This window comes from Arvicanthis niloticus, chromosome 2 (genome assembly GCF_011762505.2).
Source record: "Arvicanthis niloticus isolate mArvNil1 chromosome 2, mArvNil1.pat.X, whole genome shotgun sequence".
Classification (NCBI taxonomy): domain Eukaryota; kingdom Metazoa; phylum Chordata; class Mammalia; order Rodentia; family Muridae; genus Arvicanthis; species Arvicanthis niloticus.
The window spans coordinates 1,927,208-1,945,452 of record NC_047659.1 but is presented as its reverse complement, the minus strand read 5'-3'; the positions used below and the strand labels follow the sequence as shown (position 1 = coordinate 1,945,452).

Sequence of the window (18,245 nt, the reverse complement as noted above, 5' to 3'; positions counted from 1 at the left end):
ACAGGCAGTTGGTGTCACCACAACACTGGTGACATCACAGAAGATTCTCGGGTTCTCCTGGATACAAGAGATTGTCCAGGGAAGTGACTACTGATGATGTCACTGGAAACTGCCATGACCTACCTGCTGACCAGCTTGCCCCACATTGACCAGTTTCTGAGGTGCCCTTTCCTGGAGTTTCTCTTTTGACTCAGAGGATACACCTTGGCAACTTTCCCTTCAAAGCTAGAGATTTCTCTCTGCTTCATTACAAGGCAAGCACTTTGGATGGGAGAGTTTGTTAGGGCCTTGGCATGGGCAGCTCATCTTTGTTAGTACCTAAAGGTCTAGGGTCCTTGCTTGAGGGAGATTCTTCTCCATGATAAATCTACCCTTAGGCACCATTCATGTACCACAGTCCAGTTCCCCAGGGTGTCCTGGTTCCCAAATGCAACAATGGTTCTCCTGCACCTTTAATTGTATGCAAGTTGGATTATATCTAATTATTGTGCACATGCCTTGAGAGGAGACATTGTTTCAATATACTCAGACATGTGTTTCCACAATCCTATTTTTGCAATGTAAACTCCCTTGCTCATGGCAATATAGGAAGGAGTTCAGGTCCAAGGGAATATCCAATTGTAAAGTTTATGTCTCTTCTTCAGAAGATAAAACCCCACTTTCTCCCTTTCTCCATTACAACCAGACATAGTAGGCATCTTGAGCAAAGGTCAACAGGGACATTGGATTGCTGCTCTGTAGTTCCATTAGCCATCACTTCTCCAATATCTACCTTTCTGAGTACCAGTGAGACATCAAGAGTTCACTGAGATCCAGTGAAACCTCCATTTAAATGTGTCCAGTACTTCAGGAAGGACTGTGTTTGGCACTGTCATCTGTGGCTTCTGCCTTCTGAATCTATGGTACAATGTGACCTAACCTCTCAGGTGTAAGAGTGAAAAAATCATGTAAGTCCTTTCCAAATTGTTTGTGTTATCCTGGGCTACTTCCTTCAGCCAGGTAGTATCACTATGACAATGATCAAAGGTGGCAATTCTGCAGAGAAACAGCAGTGGATTTATTAGGTAAAATGAAAAGGATTTGGAATAATAGTCAATCCTAGTATAGAAATGAATTTCATTATGTGCTTGTGGTTTTATGAGAACAGCAGGAATAGCAGGGTGATTTCAATCAATGAAAGTATGAATTTCATTGTATAGTCTTACTCTTTGCATATATATATATATATATATATATATATATATATATATATAAAATTTAATTGTGCAAAAATAAGTTTATTAAGACCAAAAATAAAACAATGAAACGGGGAAAAACATCCAGGACTGAAATTAACATGAAGTCTTCTGTTGGGTGTGGCTGCTCCTCTCTAACCTCAGCCTAGGCTCCATACTGAATTCCAGACCAGCACTTGCTAAACTCAAGCCAATTAAACAAAAGCCATCAGTTACAAACAAAATGACAACCATTTTCTGGAGTTAATTACCATTAAAAGGTTAATTACCATTACTTAGTGTGATTCCAATATATCACTTAAAGCAATTCACTGGGCAAATGCACAACCTGAACCAACATCAAAAAGCACTATACTTTTAATATTAATAGTTAGTGGCAAAGTTTTCCTAACACAGGGGTCCTTTTATTTTTATTAGTTATTTATTTATTCATTTATTCATTTATTTATTTATTTATTTATTTATTTTTGGTTTTTTTCTGAGAAAGGGTTTCTCTGTGTAGCCCTGGATGTCCTGGAACTCACTCTGTAGACCAGGCTGGCCTCGAACTCAGAAATCAGCCTGCCTCTGCCTCCCAGTGCTGGGATTAAAGGCATGGGCTACCACTGCCCAGGGAGGGGTGTTTTTATAACCATTGTAACTACTTTGTTTTTCTCATGCACACTCCGTACTGGTACCCAGGTTACTGACTTCACATACAACCCCTACCAACAGTAACAGTTAAAAGCAACATCAGGTTAAAGCATACCTTTACAACACTTGTAAATCACAGGTGGACGTAATTTTCCCCCATCCTCCTTTGCTTTGATAAATATATAAGCTTTTTTACAAAAATAATGCAAAAATGTTGAAACCAATCTACTATAACTCAGAAATCTGATCAACTCTTACCCAGTATCCGAAGTCAAGATAAAAAAGGCAGGCCTTAACTTACTCCTGGTTCTGACCATATCATTTTTATAATTCTCATGTTCCAAAATAAACTAACTGCCAGTCAGCGTCTCTATTAGTTCGTAGTCCAGCACTGACTCTCTTGGGGAGACAAACATGTCACTTCAATGTCAATCTCACTGAGGACAGCAGCCACCTCCTGAGCCAGCCTGCAGCATGCACAACTTAACCTTTAGTACAGTCCTAGCTTTTCAGAACAGGTCCAGAGGGGAGAACACTACTTCCTCCTCTTCCCACCTTGGGGGGGGCACTCCTGTCTTCTTGCCCCCTGACTCAGGTGGCCTGGAATGCTTCTTGCCTCCCAGGCCTCCTTTCCTTTTCTCTCCCTGACTCAGCAGGCAGGCTGCACTTTCTCTTACAGGAAGGTCCTGGCTGGCCCCCTTTTCTCTTGACTTTTGGCTCATCTTCCTCCTCTTGGCAGGCTCCTCTTGGACCTCTTCCCTCATCTGCTTGTTGATGGCCCTTGTCACTTCCAGCTGAGATTTATTACTGTTCATGATTCGAAGTAGCTCCCACTGGTTCTTTTTCTTGGCTGGGAAGTCCCCAAAGGGGGGCTGAAACTTCCTCTTCTTGCCAGAGGGTCCGGATGCTTTCTCCTTGGGGAGGCGCTCCTGGAAGCTTCCCAACAAAGCTCCTCCTTACTCTGGTGTCCCTTAGGGTGCAGCCCAGCTGAGTTGGGCATCTGCATCTTGTGCTCGCGGGTCAGGTTCCACAGAAGGTTCATCTCTTTCTTGGCCACGCGTTCTTTCTTGGCCTGAATCCTCTTGGTGAACTGGTCTTCCATGGGGTTGGCGCTCCCAGGCACCTTGATGAGCCATTCCTTAGTGTCATCCTGTGCGCGCTTTTAGCCCCAATGCACCACCACTGGCCACTCACCTCGTCCCACAGAAGGTTAGTCTTCTTTTGGGGATGGATGGGATGCCCTTAAGGCCAGCGGGCAGGGGCAAGGGCAGCAGCTTCTCGCAGGGCAGGCGTGTGGCAGGCTCCAGCAAGCACACTACCACCGCCTCCTCCATGTACTCCATGGTCTGCAGCTGCCCGTAGCTGGTTGATGAGAAGCTGCATGTTGTCTGGAGCCAGTGCCCGCAGCTCAGCCTCCAGTGAGGGTCCGGCCTGGTGCAGCACTATCGGGGGATTGTGGTCCTAAGCCAGCAAGTTGCCCAGATCGAATTCCTCTAGCTCCTTGTGCACCTTGATGAGCTGCAGCTTCTCCACCTCCTCTTGCTCTGCCTTGGCCAGCAGCTCCTCCACTCTCTTGCCATCCATGGCTCTTGATGCACACCTGTGTTCCCTCACTTTGGGACAACAGCAGAATGTGTCTCTACTACAGCAACACTCTGATGTATATTTCTAAAAGAGATGAATTAATGATCAGAAAGTTTAGAAAAAGCTTTAACTATCTAGTGAACTCCTGCAGACACAATCTGCTTTCCAACAAATTATACTTCTCTGTCCACTGTGTTTTGTGCCAGTCAGCAATTCAAAAATAAAAGTGTGTTGAGCAATTTGTTGTTTCCACAGAGACTAATGAGAAATAAAAATCTTAAAGACTCAAATGAAGACCACAGAGTTTTTCCTATCATGTTGTTTTTGAACCGCTTGCTTATTTAAGTCTTTTCTCATAGCTCCAAGTGTGCTGGAGGAGAAGCTTCCACTGCTGTCAGATGTTCAGGCTCTCCTCCTCATTGCACACAGCATCATCCCCACAGTACCCACAGTTGCCAGTGTCTAAGGATGAGTTCTCTTGTCACCTGACATAAATCATTCTTCTATCCAATATCTTTCTAATCACGCCACCCAGAAAGAAAATGGCTCTGTAATTCCTGCATTTTAAAATAGCCTGAGTGAACCAGCAAGAAGAGTTTCCTGGCTAAACATAACATTACAGCAAGTAAGAGAGCTAAATGGAAAAATGAAAATAATTTTGATTTATGGTGTATATGCTTGTGACTTTTAGAATTGCACATTGACTATTTTCAAATGGCAACTGTTTGGCAAAAATTCCTGCCACCTTTTAAATGATGTAGCAAGAAACATTGCTATTGATCTAAAGTGAGACAACTGATTCTTTACACAAAACAGTTTATTTGGTTGAAGCAGTCAGTCACTGATTACATGGTGAACTCTCTAGTAATCTACCTATAAAAATGTTTACAAAACTACTATTATACAGGCCATCATGACTTTTGCTTTGAAACTCAGAAGCACAGGTGTTAGAAAGGACCCAAAGGCTCTGGGGATGTTCTGGTCCAGTTGATTCATAGAAATGCAGGACCCAGGGTTTTCAGGGACCCATGGAGGTTATACAGCTAAGCACTGATAATTGGTCAAGTCACTTCAATTGTACTATACAGCTTCAGCTACAGGCACCTGAGCACAGAGATCAGCAGATTAGAAAGGAGTGCCCTTCCCAACACTAGGAGATTCAGAATACACTTGAAGTATATTGATTTTATTTATTACCATTTAAAGGCATTATTTTACCAAGTAACTGTCATCTTGCAGGTTCTGCTGAGGCTTCATTTTCCACAGTTGTTCTGGGTTTGTAATATCTTTACTGACCCCCATGAATGCTATAAAATAGTGTGGCCTCAGCCACCAAAGAAAGAAGACGGAAGTCTGTTCCCTTTATGATACTACTGTTTTGTTGTTGGTTTGTATTTGAGACAGGGCTTCTCTTCTCTGTGTATCCCTGGCTGTCCTGGACCTTGCTCTGTAGACCAGGCTGGCTTCAGCCTCAGAGATATGTCTGTGTCTCTCTCTCAAGTGCTGGGACTAAAGGCATACACCACCATTGCCCAAAAACAATACCTTTGTTTGATGGAACAATGTAAAGTACTTATTCAGTTGAGAACTAGAATAGAAAAACACAATTAAAATTCAAATAGTAAATAAGCTACACATTTAACTAGCCTTCAACCAGTTCACTAATATCAATTATTCATTCAATGAGTGACCTGTTACTTATATGAAACATATAGGATTGCCTGTTTCTCTTTTCTACAGGAAGATTTTACTCCAAGTTCTCAATTAGACAAAAGTCTGCTCCCCTTAAAGATAAATGGAATTAGGAATGCATTTTTCACTTTTGGCATTGATTCTATCATCAAGGCTTGAGGCAATTGATAGAGAACTGCAGGAAGATAATGTTTCCTAGGCTTCCACGTTAATGATGGAATCTGTAACAAAAATGATCTGCTTTGTATGCTGAAACATTCCTGAAGGTAGGAAAGAGAAAAGATACAATCATGAAGCTGAATCCCAATAGTTACTTCAAGGCACAAAAGGCTGCACTGCCAGAGTGTCCTTTGGACAATCCCTGTTGGTAAAAGTGGCTGCTCATCTATGTCCGATGGGTAATAAATTGTGTTCAGTCACTGACAAGCCCACTTTCTCAGTCAACCCTGTGGAGAGGAGCTTGTTAAAATTTTCCCAAACCAAGAAAATTATTCCTTAAGAGCTTCATGTAGCCTGATCCAGTCTTGGCTTTGCACATCTTATGCATGACAAACAGGACATCATAGACTCCATCATTTTTAATGAGCTCTAATTCACTTCTAGAAGGTTATACCTCCAATCTGTACCTTGGCCAATGAAAGAAAAACAAGTTAGGCACACAACAGGTAGGTTGTTGGAAAATATTCCAAATACTTTGGGATTTTGGACCACCTGTGAGGCCTTATTGATTGGAAAGTTATTTTCAGGAGTAGATTATAATACTTAGAATGTTTCCAAGTTCTAAAGGTCAGCTTTTTCCCTGAGAGCAGTATCATGTATTTTCTTACTAAGGTGCTCTGGGAATTTCAGAGTTCCCTATCTTAGAACATTCTGGAGATACTATAGGTTGAGCATCCCTCATGTGAAAACTCACAGTGTTGAAATTCTCCAAAGTGCAAAACTGGAGTCTCTTCATGGAAACACAAGTGGACCTCACATGAGGATTTGCACAGAAATTTCAGACATAGTAAATATATTCTAATTGTACATTTCTATAGTAGCTTCTCAGTATATAGTCCTTGCTGACTTGGAACTTGCTATGGATAGCAGACCTCCAACTCAGAGATCCACTTGTCTCTGCCTCCCAAGTGCTGGGATTAAAAGAGTGTACCACCACATCTGACAGTAAGTCATAATATGTATATTAAATTATCTTCAGGCTAAGCATATTTATGTAAAGTGTAAGCAAAGCCTGTATGAGCTTCCTGTTTAACCTTTTATCTTATCTGCAAGGTCTCTTATTTTGATTATATAAATTGTTACATTTGTATGTTACATATTAAAATCCACAGATTTTAAAAAGCCCTACCACACAAAATATTTGTGGTTCTAAGTGCTTATTTGGAATGTAAGATACACAAATCTGTTTTGATTGTCCCATGTAACAACCATCCTCTGGTTATAGAAACAAGCAACTGACACAAGCCTGGCCATCAAGAGTTAACTCAAGTGATCACACTGAGTTGCTTAGGGATGTCAGCCAAATCTAGTTGGTAAGTTACAGTCCTCTTCTGATATCATCTCCAGTGGAAGAGAATAAAGTGATACTCTTAACATGTTTGCTAAGTTAGAACGCTACCCATGTAAGACAAAAGATGTCTTCATGTGAACACAAGAAAGCAAACACAGAAAAGCCAAACAAGAAATAAAGAAGGGCAGTGAGAAATCTTGCTGGCAATAGTTTAAGCACTGGAAGACAGGTTACTTCTCACTCAGTTACATAGTTAATACCTTCCTCTTTTTTATTTGACTGCTTGTGTTGAGTTGTGTATTGACCATTGCCATTGAAAGAGTTCTGGGTAAAATCTATGCCATTCAACAAGTTCTTAGAAGGCTGATTATTACATAGGCATTAAAGAGGAGAAAGAAAATGAGAGTTCAAGCCTGCCTGTGAGACGCTTACAGTCTGGCTTCAGGATATATAACTCCATGCCAATTGCTGACTTTAACCAATACTATAAAGTGGGTGGTTTGGCATGAGGTACCTAAGAATAGAGTAGCATGCATTGTACTAAAGTATAAGAAACAGTTTACTCTAAGTTTAGAGTGTATGTTAAGTCTGGTGGTTCAAGCTGGCAGACAGTGATGCATAAATATATAGGTGTTCACTGTTAATTTCTTAACCAAACTTAACAATGATGGGAGACACAGCAAATACAAAGTCAAATGATATGTCTGTTCTCAAAAACCTTTTGGTGCAGGACAGGCAAACAGTCCAGCAAGAACTGTGTGGTAATGCCATGCATCTTATAGGATGACACTTTATAGACAGTTGGTGACCTGCAGCGAGTTGTTGGTGCTTGCTGACAGACAGCCACTGCCTAGAGATTGTGGGTGGAAGGCCAGAGTGGCCCAGAAGAGATGCCCAGCCATATGTCTGCATGGTACCATGCTGAGGGACATCACTAAGGAAAAGAACACATGTCAGTAAGGGTGATTGTTGACTGTGCGCCCCCAACTGAGAAACCAAAGTAGCAGTTAAATGAAACATGCCTTCTTTCACCAGACATTAGCTAAACCTATCATTGAACTTCTACAGGAGAGAAGGTTTCATCAGTCTGCACAGCAAACCCAGCAGGAAACATCATAGTGCAGAGATGTCAAGAATTCCCAGAGTTGAACCAACACGCACCAGCCTCCTTCCAAGTTAAACAGTGAATTCTGTTTTGCTGGAATAGGATGGCTGGCTTGCTGTTACTACTAAATGTTGACACAGCCCCACAGACTCATGTGTATGGCCAGGAGTTTAGATTCCAAGAAACCCAATGACTGGAATATATAGTGGCTTGCAGCACATGTCTCATGAGTGTTTCAAATGTTTTTTTGCTTTGTCACAATTAAGTATTGGAAGATGGGAAGCTGTTCACAGAAGTGCTGTTTCTTAAAGCGTTACTTCCCCATGTGCTTAATGTTAATATTAAATACATTGCCTTGATTTAATATCGAGATGTGGATGCATGCCCCACCCCAAGGCAACAGCATAACCACATTTGAAGTGGACTTAAATTCCACCACTACAAATGCCTGTTAGTTGCTTTCACCAGAGTGCCTTCTGTAAAAGTATTAACTATTTTGGAGAAGCCCTGAATCCTTCCCAGATCCCGAAAGAGTAGGACTGGTGTTCCAAGGACTTAAAATGAAAGAAAATCCACAATTTAGGAAACCAGCCCAAATGGCACAATGAGGTACCAGTCATTCATCCATCTAGGCAAACGTTTGGAAACTGCCAAGTTGGCAAACTTTAGTGGTAGAACCCAGTTTGACTGCAAAGTTGACCAGCACCCTATGCTCTAGCACCAGGACCAAGAGACCTGCTCCCTGAGGGGCTTGTCTAGTGATGGGAGGAGTTGAAGGGGCGATCAGACCTGGGCTGCCTGGAGTACCAATGCCTGGTTGACTACTCCTGAGACCTGCTTCACCCCTCCTGGGCCCGGAGCAGATTCCCAAGGCCTGCGGATGAGAGGAGCAAGGTGCCTGCAAAGGAGACCCGGGACTCACCCTCTTGACCATGGGATCTGATGGCGAGGTGCTCGCTGATTGTACTACCAGTGATGTCAGCTTCCACTGACAGAGGATCTGTTTTTTTCCTCTAAAATACACCAGACTTGTGTCTTTGCTCTTTGTATAAGGGCTTTAAATTTTTTTTAAAAGATGAACACCCCTGAAGAGGGCCAGATACAAAATTTCTAATCTTGCCCTTTCCTCTCTAGACCAACTATCTCAAAGTCCTGATGACCTCTTATTAGTTTGCACCAAAACTGTATTTCTTGGTATTAGAGAATACTGCTCTAATGAGGGAGAAGGTAATATTGTGGCTTACAGCATTGCCTGAGCATTAGAATGACCATTAGAGTTTTGTTGAAGACACCTATGCCTCAGTCACATTCTTGGAGTTTTGAGTCAATGAATGTAGAATAATAGGGGTGAGCCTTTAGTATAAAGACACCTGCAGAGGTCAGCATGCATAACCAGGGTTGGCAATAAGTGAAGATCAAGGGCAAGACACTTTGTCTTTTGCTAGCTGGCATAAAAGAGATCTAACTGGAGATGACCCCATTGCAGGTTTTATTCTAGACTACCTTCCTTTGATTATTGACACAAAATAAGAGGAAACCTTCAACAAATCTCAGTAAACTTCTGACTTTAAGGAGATGACAGGACAATTGCTGTACAGCATTGGAGAAAATCATGATGACACTGAGCAGCAGATGTGGCTGCTGGGAAAGAAAATAGCATGGCAAGCAGATCAGGAATGCTTTGTACAGCCTTGGGGTTCAGCCAGGACCAAAGCCTGTCACTAATCACTGAATGCCTTATACATTTCTAACTTCTGGTTGTAGTTACAGATCAATATACTCTCAAGAATAGAAGGTCATGGTGGGTATGTGGTGCCCTAATCTTTTTGAGATAAAGTATTTTTGTAAAATTGTGTGGGTGTGTGTTTGTGTTTGTGTTAGCCTCAGATTTAAGGGAATCTAAGAGGGGCCTGGTAGCACAGTCACTACCCAGAGTAAAGGCAGTAGGTAGAGCAAAGATACAGGCAACATCTATCATCCCTCTCCCTGCTAGCCTTGAACAGAAATATTTACCATCACAGACTTGTATCCTCTGCTGCAGGTTCCATCCCCCTGGGCTTGTCTGAAGCTTAATCTAAACACTGTTTTGATTGTACTTCAACATGATTTATTTACCACCTCCACCTTTAGGAGAGTTTTCAATTCTGCAATTCATCTAATAAAGCCTAATCTGCATTGTCATGCAGGATGAGACAGGAGAGATCTGCTCCAACCCTGACAAAAAGAGATCCTGAGGCATGATCAGGAACCCACTCTAATGCCCCACATGCAGGCCTCAGAGTTTAAACACTGAGCATGCCTACCCCAAGTATGTGACCCTAGAGGTCTCAAGAATCTTCTGTCTTTGGATGGGTGAGATCCAGTGCAGCTGATACACCACACAAGGAAAGACAAAAGTCCAGGCAGGTGCTGGATAGATGGCTTATCCATTTGAGACTTTGTTTCTTAGAAGATCTAAAGAGTGGCATTTAGAATCCTCCATCTCCGGTGCTGGAGAGATAGCTCAGCAGGTAAGAGCACTGACTGTTCTTCCAGAGGACCCAGGTTCAATTCCCAGCATCTGCAAGTCAACTTACAACCATCTATAACTACATGATCTGGCACTTTCACAGACATACATGCCGGCAAAACACCAATGCACATAAAATAAAAATTTAAAAAAAAAAAATCCTCCATCACTTCTGCTCCTGGTGTAATCCATTGACCTCTTCTGGCCTCGGGAGAATTGCATGCATGTAGTGTACAAACATACAGCAGGAAAAACACATACACATAAATGAAATAATGCAAAAACAGAAACAACGCCCTAACCAAATTAAAAATTATCATCAAATACATTGTCCAGGCCAAGAAAACAAAATTCATCATCAGTAGAACAACACCACCACCAAAACAAAACAAACAAACAAACAAGCCAAAGTCCTAACATCTGCCAAATGATCTCTGCTCGGCAGTTATAAGTGATGCTACCATTCAAGGGAATAAAAGGCATACAGCTCTGAGGTTACTAATTTCTTTGATATTCCCTTAGTGAATTTTATTTCTTGGATGTAATAGAGAAACTCTTGTGTTTCTCCTCTGTTTGTTCATCATGAGTACCCATGGAGTAGTGCATTTTAACATAGCTGAATTTATGACCACAAAGATACTGCATGGATATGTTTTTCATCATGAAGTTAGGTCCACAGACTTTAACACACTAACCACAACAAAAGCACAATTCTCTGTGTAGCTGTGACTGTTTGGGAACGAATAATGAACACTAAGCCACATTACACTTGAAGAGGTCTATTCCTACCTGATACTTCTAGTGTTACAAGACTGTGAACCACACATGAATACAGAAGGTTCATATGAGATAAAAATTAGAGATTATGTTTTTATTCATAAGAATACATTAATTTTATTCAATACAAGCTTAAAGTAGGAGAGTCAAAGTATGTAGTACATACATAGCCTTAACAAAACAGGAAATTAATTATAGTAACAAAAACAAATAAATGACAAAACTTCAAATGAAAAGAAAGAAAATCATATACTCAAGGAAATCAAAAGTAACCAAAACCAAAACACAGTTCTTTAGCTAAGCAGCATTCTCTTGCTGTAGATTTTGCAACAGAGACCTACAGTCTGTTGATGGCCTTAGAAATATAGTGCAAAGACTGTGACTAATGGTAATAATGTCTTCAAGATGAATGTAGCTATGCCCCAATTGGGTGGGGTGCTGTTGGATAAGTCCTTGCAAGGCAAAGAAGGAGTCATGTTACAGACAATACCTCAAAGTCTTTAAACTTCGCTTGACTTATCTCCATGAAATTGTTCAGGATGACCCATGAGGACAAGCAAAATTTGCATTCTCAGGCCCCTCCAGGATGACCAGCAGATCTTAATGACCCTCAGCACTTCTCTGAAGCCTTCCAAACATGCACTCTTGCTGAACCAGAGGCTAGACAAAATAAAGGCCTTTATGATATATACTTACCCAAAGAAAGGAAGAAAATTCAGCCCAAGATTTCCATGGTTATAGGGATAAGATGCAATGGTGGTTCACTTGCTTTGCACAATCAGTGCTCCTGGTGAAGAATTGTGTCTGTGGGATACTTTGACCTATTCTGTGCCCTGTTGAGTTTCTGTTGGAGTATTTCAGACATAGGGGAGCAAGACATAAAGGCCTGGTGAGGACATGTCATGTCAGCTATCCAGCAAACACCAGGCTTATTCAGCAGGACAATCCAGTATGACCTTTGAGCTAAGGTCTTTCCTTGTATCCCCAAAGAAGCAGTGCCACAGAGCATCTGAGCCTAAAATTTTTTCTCAGATTTAATAAGCAGCTTACAAGTTAATTGTGAACTACACACTGTGCTGGAGCTAAAATAAAACACCACATTTCTCCAATAGTCCATATATATTATATTGAAAAATAACTGCATAACAATGTCTGAATAGAGCACTGTACAGAGGTCTTCTAGGGAGCCTAGCAACCATTCAAGTGAAGGCTGTTATTATATCTAGAGTGCAGGAACCTGCCTGGGTTCCTCTTGTGAACTCCTCCATCTGCGAATCCCCAGAGAATCCATCTCCCAGAATCCATGCTCACTGAAGAGATACTATAATCAGCAAGAATTCGTGGTATACAAATCTTTCCAAGGAAAAGCATTGAACTGTAAAAGGGATATTAATGAAGAAAGATGTGATACCACTGCTAATAGAGAAGAGCAGAGATGGGACACAGACCCTTATCCAGCCTTGTTGACTCTCAGGCTCATAGATATGACATGGAAGCCTCCTACTCACCTCCATGTACCACAGTCTTTTATTTTCCTACAAATGATTTCAATACAGATAAATAGATTTGCTCTACAACCCCTTTCAATAGTGATGAATAGTTTTTCTCTACCAACTGTTGAATATCTGACTTTACACCATTATTTGTCTCCTTTTGTTCTATTGAGTTAGGTGGAGAGGCATGATGACCTGCTACTGTATTTGATGTTTCTGTGATGCAAAGTGAACTGATAGAGTACTTTCTCATTAAAGCTGGACTGTATTATCATTTAAGATGTTTGCTGACCAAGTGTATATATGTAGAGATACATATGAATATGTACATATATGTTCAGAAACAAACCAGTTCATGCCTTCGTACATGCACACACACACATGCACACACAGAGACATACCTAAATACACACTTGTATATACAAGTAACCATACTACAAACACCTAAAACAAGCACCTACCAATACAGAAATACACAACATAAAACTGCTAACACACACATGGACAAAAGCACACAGACACACACACAGACACACACACAGAGAGACACACACATCAATCCAAAGATTGCTATGTTTCAGCACATTTCCTGACACTTGAGAAGAGAGTTGGACCTAAGCTTTGTAGTAGGCTCTTAGACAAACCCAGGCTCTGCTGGTCAGGCCTGTAATTATTTCTGTTTCAGGAACTTTTCCCATGCAGATACTTGCTGATCCTACAAGAATTAATAAGCTCTATACAGATAGGCTGGTCCACACAATTCAAGATACTAAGAAAGAGGGTTTTAAGAACATCCTCCAAGTAGCTTCAAGTAGAAACATATTCTGCTCTCTAAACCTATCTTGGCTCCCTCTCAGAAGACCCTGGTAGCACCATTAAAAAGACAGTTAGTCATGTTTATTATCCATGAACTTTACAACACATTACAGTTCATGTGATATTAAAACATCCCTAATGACGTTCAAAGCAAACTAGGGAATTAGCATGCAATTATTTCTCTGAAATACAGCACTCTACAAAACTGTGAGGGGGAAGTGTCCTGAAGCAAAGTCATGTCCATGAAATACTCAGCAAAACAATGTCAGCAGAGGGATGCACTGTAGGATTTCATGAATCCTCTTGGTGAAGCCAATAAGACACACCATGAATTTCCAGGGTGTTATCTCAGTACAGGATAGGCAAAGAAGTCTAACTTTTTATTTTTATAATAAGTATATTTTAAAACTTATTATAAAAGACTCTAATTACAAAACAATAAATGGGGTACCTTTCTTTCTGTCCTGGGAGAAGGCTGGACCAGAGCCTCTCTGAGTGAGGCACCATAGAGCAGGAGGGATGATCTGGGTCCTAGATAATTCTGGAAGTGGCATCCTTAGACACCTCTTCATTCCATATAGCTGGAAAAGGTGGTGGTCACAGGACCAGGAGCTCCTCTGCCTAGAGTGATAGGGTAGCATTGACAGCCTGGGAGGTAGAGCAGAGGGAGAGGCCCTTGAAGAAACAGCCAGGAAGGTCACTTCCAGCCGGGGCGCCTGTCCCCATGACCTGAGTGTTGGAGATGCAGATGCTCCTCTTGCTGCCACCATATGATAGGCATTGAGAGGAAGAGTGCTGTGTGAAAGTCTCTGGGTCATGGAGGGACACAGACTTGGAGATTCTGGAAGAAGCTTGGTATACGGGGCCACTGGATACTGAAGACCAACAGATGGCCAGTTATAAGAACCCAGGTGAGATGGCCTCAGTGGTCAGTCAACCAAATCCACTGCTTTTCCACCAGACTAGGGAACCATCCTATGTGCCACTGGGGTCCCTGGACTCTTGCCCTCGTCTCTCTAAGAGCCTCATACTCCCTTTTGAGAATGAGAGGCTGGTGTTCAGGTTCCAAAGGGTCATTTAAATAGGACCACAAAATCCTTGGAAACAACTTTTGTCTCATATGTGCAGCTGTTGTTGAGCACCCCTTTGTGCCCTACATCCTGTTCTGGTTCCATGAGTATCATGTTTGCTCCCTGGTTGTTCCGCAAATGGGTGGGCCAAACAACCCAGGGATAGGAATTTGTAATGAATGAGGGAAGGGCTGGAAAAGGGAATCTGAGGTCCCATGGTAAGATTTGGGAAGGGTGGGCTGGGCTTGAAATTATTCACTTTTAAGTTTTGGCAATATGGGTTCTGTTTGTTTGATAAGTATTATTGTGTTGGAAAACTCACCTGTGCTTTACATGGAGCCTAGGTTTGTAGGATAAGACCCATCCTGGGTCACCAACACCCTCCTCCCTCTTCCTAGGGATTTAAGCCTAATGACAAGAAATTCATGAGAAAGCACAGTGGGCCAAGTTGTGTGTCTGAACCTGGAACAGACAGCATTGGCTTCCTTCATGTTAATAATGTGTTTTTTTACAACAATAACAACAAACCAAAAACAATAAAATCTGTAAAAATGTGGAGAGAGCTACCATGTTCTTCCTCTCTATGAGTAGCTTACCCTTGTAGCAGTGACTTGAGACCAAATAATACCAGGAGCTCTGCTAGGAGGTGACAGATGATTCAAAGATGCTTGTCAGATAGCTTAACCAAAGCAGGAAGTTTCAGATTCACTGAGAGATCTGGGCTTATTTTGCAGAAAGACTGCAAAACCACATGTAATTAACTGGCCTCTCAGCATACCCACCAATATACATATTGGCACAGACATGCATATCCCCCTCCCCCAGACACACCAGAGATCATAAGTGAGCAGGAAACAGTAAGGAGACCTCAATGCAGGAGGATCCATTGAATGTAAAAAAGCTAAAGTTTCAAGTGAGACCCAGGACTGTGCTATCCATCCCTTAGGGACTAAAAACGCTTAGTGAGCACCTTCTTCTGCAGACTACGTTGAGAGATTTGTAGAAATTTTTTTCTTGAAGCCTAACATCTTTCACCCTAACCCTCAGCCAGACATCCCTCACACATACCTGTTCATCCAGTCAGCTCCTGAATGGAAGCTCCAGGAAAGAACCCTAGCAACACTGACATGAAACAGGACTGACAAGCTGCTTCTCAGGCTCTGTCACTGTGAACCAAGGTCTAGACTGGGTTAAGAGACCATTTTGCAATGCAGGGAAAACGGAAAGAAAACATACAAATCCCTTGCCCTGTGCCCACCCCGGAAAAAAAAAAAAAAAGATAATGAGAACCACTCATTTAGCAATTCTGGTGGGCACTAAAACTTGCAAATTGCTTCCTACCTGTGACATCATATGAAACCTACAAAGCAAATGAGCTACAGTCCCTGACTATATAACTCAAAGCTCTGTGCTCCTGTCAAGTAGGCACCCAAATAAAACCCCTCTAGCATAATGGCCTGTAGGTGTGTAATGTGTGTTTAGCTTATCTATCTTAATGAACTGCAGTTTGTAATTGAGTAGGAGGGGTTGCTTGCCAATCATGCAGTTTCTTGAAAGAGGCTAACTCCATAAAAGTCTTGTAAATTATCGCAGAACAACTGGATAAGACATAGGAGAGTGTCTAGATAAGGTGGAGGATGGTTCCATGGGCTTGACTTTGTTTATTAGTAATGAGGGCAACCTGCCCCTGATGCTTCATGCATCGTACCTATTGCTGCTTGGTACATAGGTCATAGATCTTCACACAGCACCCTTCCATGTTACCTGTGGCCCTGAAGGAGTCATTAAGTCTATGTCCTCAGCATTGAAAGCAAGAAACTCGTAAAGGAAGGCAAATAGTTTGGAGGAGAGCCAAGAATCCCTCTTTGTTATTAATGTCCTTCCCACCAGCTGTGATAAGCCCTCTTTCCTATAGATCATAACATCCACATATGCAGTAACTAAAGCATAGTGGCATCCTGATACTTGATAACAGGTCTTCTTTTCACCATATATTTGGGCTATAAGTCTTAGGTCCAAATAGTTTCTTTTGTAATAAATGCTGAAGACCCTGTGTACCTGGTTTCATGTTTAATGAAGATTTCCCACCCATCCTAAGTGATGCATCAGACTCTTACATGAAATCTGGGGATTGCCATGAGTTCTAAACCGATCTCTTTCATCATGTTTGTTTCCTCTTACAGTTACTGATGAGCATCTGTGGGTCATCATCTGGTAAGATTGATGCCAGCAGGGTCTCTTACAGTTACTGATGAGCATCTGTGGGTCATCATCTGGTAAGATTGATGCCAGCAGGGTTTTTAAACCAGACTCCAGGATGGTTTGGAAATAGGACCTGCTACTGTTTCACACATGCATTAAACAGCCGGGGTTTTGATGTTCCTTTGAGAAGAGTCTCAACTGCATGGGGTGAATGTAAGTATAAGATGGTAACCCAGAGTTAACTTCTCTGCTTCTTTCACTAGAATCCTTGTAGCCACCACAGTAGACCAACCTGACTATACAGGGTCCAATAGCTTGGACAAGTCTAGTACACTGTGATTCCATGGGCCTACAATGTGTGGTTCCACACCCTTTGCAGTAACTTTTGTTTCATGGGCCTATAGCTGAAAATGTTTGGAAGTATCCTGAAGTGCTATGGTTAGAACCAAAATCACCTGTCTTCAAAGACTCAAAGATGATTTGTGCAGACTCATTCCATATTAGAGAACCAATTTGTCCTGGGAATTTGTGCTGGGAATTTTTTATTGGGAGGATTTTAATTATTCTTTCTACTCCTATAGGGGACATGGGATTGTTTAGATAGTTTACCTTATCTTGATTTGATTTGGGTATGTGGTATCTGTGTATAAAATCATCCATTTCATCTAGATTTTCCAGATTTGTTGAGTATAAGCTTTTCTAGTAAGACATGATGAAGTTTAGATTCCCTCTTTTTGTTATGTCTTCATTTTCATTTCATATTTTGTTAATTTGGGTACTGTCTCAGTGCCCTTTACTTAGTTTGGCTAAGGGTTAATCTATCGTGTTGATTTTCTCAAAGAACCAGCTCTTGTTCTTGTTGACACTTTGTATCTAGCTCATTGTTTCTATTTGGTTGTTTTCAGCCCAGAGTTTGAGTATTCCCTGCTATCTACTCCTCTTAGGTAGGTTTGCCTCTTTTTGTCCTAGAGACCTCAGGTGTGTTGTTAAGTTGCTGGGCTAAGATAACCTCAGATTCCTTATGAAAGCACTCAGTACTGTGATTTTTCCCCTTAACACTGCTTTTCTTGTGTCCCAAAAGTTTGGGTATGCTGCATCTTTGTTTTCATTGAATTATAGAAAGTCTTTCTTTATTTCTTGCCTGTGACTCTGGTTATAACAATCCTGTGGGTGTATGGGTATGATAAGACCCTAGGAAGTACTCTACAAAAGGAGCAGAATGCTCTTATGACCCCTGTGTGACCTCACCTTTGTCATGATTGTGGGCTTCTGTAGTGGTGCTTTGAGCCCAGCTGGTAAGTCCTGGAATAAATCCCTAGGGTCCCATTCTCTTTTTCTCTTTCAGGATACTAATGAGGGTAGATTTGATGAAAATATAGTCTTAATCCAAATAAGCATCCCATTAATTCTTGTGGACCATCTGGATGAAGCAGCAAGTTCCCGGATAGTTCTGCATGAACTTCCCAAAGCCAGCAAACTGGAGCCAGAAGAAATCCAAGCAGAAGGCATCCATAACCAGCACTGCCAGCACTTCCCCAAGCACAGGGTAATGTGGCTTGAGTGGAAGAAGAGATGTGTTCAAGACAGCTGGCACTCCAGTACCATAGCCAACAACTACC

The 18,245-nt window shown here is 41.7% G+C and overlaps 1 pseudogene; it reads right to left on the bottom strand.

The window, feature by feature from the left end:
• Positions 1-2,403: 2,403 nt before the first annotated feature.
• On the bottom strand, positions 2,404-3,452 carry LOC117702917 (ribosome biogenesis regulatory protein homolog; annotated as a pseudogene).
• Positions 3,453-18,245: the final 14,793 nt, after the last annotated feature.